Raw genomic sequence first — 2,235 nt, 5'->3', positions numbered from 1 at the left:
ACCCTATACCTCCCCCCCCCCCCCCCCCCCCCACACACACACACACACACACACACACACTAGAGAGAGAAGTGGAAGCTCTAGGTTGTGTCTTGAAGCTCACACAAGCCTGAAGGCTCTCAAGTGACAGTGCTGGGTGGTTCAGCAACCAATCAGAAGACTCCAGAGTGAGTCACATGATCCCCGTACCCGGAAGTATGGTGGCTGAACAGAACGGCATGGGAGGGAAGGCAGATGAGGATGGCAGTTTGGAGAACCTGCATGGCTTTTGGGGTAAACAATAAAGGTGGTGAGAGCGGACTTTTATTTCTTTATTTTACTATAAAACATATTTTGAATGCAAATTTCGGTCCCAATTACAATTTGGCAAATCTAGAACTGGTGTACCCCCATTTCAAAGAGTTCCCATCTGTTCCTGCTCTGGTGACAACCTTTCTTTCACCTTTCAGTGATGGGGTCACCAGGACACATAGAGAGGGTGAACACCCTCCAACGGGGACACAGCCAGCAATAAAAACCTGACAGGGGTTGTAGTCCATCCAGAGTAGATGTTAGGGATCGGGATTGCGTCTACTATGAAGACTTTCCACGGGCTCACAATCCTCCTTCACCTACCAGCCGCCTGGAAATGTCTGCCAGGAATTCTCCTAAGAATGGGGAAGGAAAACCTTTCTGGAAGTGACCCCGATGGCGGTGAGAACGCGGCCAGGAAGTGGAGGCGCCCCCGGAGCTCCGCCCACAATGTGTCCAAACAAAGCAGGTGCAGCAGACGGGTTTAAAGGTCAGCCATTGTCACTGGTCTGTGGAACTATGTATGAAAGGGGGGGGGGGGTGGTTTAAAAAAGGGGGGGGGGGGGGGGGGGCTACGTAGGCGCCGTCTAGTTATCTTAAGGCACAGCGCACCTTTTAGCAAATACAGGAGGAGAAGAATCAATGTTTGCCAAAAGCAGAGAGAATGTTCCCCTCCAATACCAATACATCATTCACACCTCATACTGACAGCTATGGATTGTTCCTTCAACTCTGATCACTCCAACACGCCAAAATGATTCATCGTCACCAGAACAGGAAGACAGCTTGAAATTCTCGAGCGGGGACACCTGGTCTGGTGACAACTGTCTAAGACACAGCACATCTCCGCTCACTTCCTCTTGTGTCTCCAGAACAGGAAGAGAGGGGATATTCTCTAGCGTGGACACCGGCTCCAGTGACAACAGCAGACCTCCTCTCGCTTCCTCTTTTGTCTCCAGAACAGGAAGAGAGGGGATATTCTCCAGCGGGGACACCGGCTCCAGTGACAACAGCAGACCTCCTCTCGCTTCCTCTTGTGTCTCCAGAACAAGAAGAGAGGGGATATTCTCCAACGGGGACACCGCCTCCAGTGACAACAGCAGACCTCCTCTCGCTTCCTCATGTGTCTCCAGAACAGGAAGAGAGGGGATATTCTCCAGTGGGGACACCGGCTCCAGTGACAACAGCAGACCTCCTCTCGCTTCCTCTTGTGTCTCCAGAACAAGAAGAGAGGGGATATTCTCCAGTGGGGACACCGGCTCCAGTGACAACAGCAGACCTCCTCTCGCTTCCTCTTGTGTCTCCAGAACAAGAAGAGAGGGGATATTCTCCAGCAAAGACACCGGCTCCAGTGACAACAGCAGACCTCCTCTCGCTTCCTCTTGTGTCTCCAGAACAAGAAGAGAGGGGATATTCTCCAGCAAAGACACCGGCTCCAGTGACAACAGCAGACCTCCTCTCGCTTCCTCTTGTGTCTCCAGAACAAGAAGAGAGGGGATATTCTCCAGCAAAGACACCGGCTCCAGTGACAACAGCAGACCTCCTCTCGCTTCCTCTTGTGTCTCCAGAACAAGAAGAGAGGGGATATTCTCCAGCAAAGACACCGGCTCCAGTGACAACAGCAGACCTCCTCTCGCTTCCTCTTGTGTCTCCAGAACAAGAAGAGAGGGGATATTCTCCAGCAAAGACACCGGCTCCAGTGACAACAGCAGACCTCCTCTCGCTTCCTCTTGTGTCTCCAGAACAAGAAGAGAGGGGATATTCTCCAGCAAAGACACCGGCTCCAGTGACAACAGCAGACCTCCTCTCACTTCCTCTTGTGTCTCCAGAACAGGAAGTAAAGGAAAATCTCGCCTAAGGGGCACAGACGATAAAGCAAAAACACTTGGTGGGGGTTTAACCATTTTCCGCCTCGTTCAAAACTAACTTTTGGCTTTTGATATA

The sequence above is a fragment of the Nanorana parkeri genome, unplaced genomic scaffold (genome assembly GCF_000935625.1).
Source record: "Nanorana parkeri isolate BGI_ZX_2015 unplaced genomic scaffold, ASM93562v1 scaffold237, whole genome shotgun sequence".
NCBI lineage: Eukaryota > Metazoa > Chordata > Amphibia > Anura > Dicroglossidae > Nanorana > Nanorana parkeri.
This window is presented reverse-complemented; position numbering follows the sequence as displayed.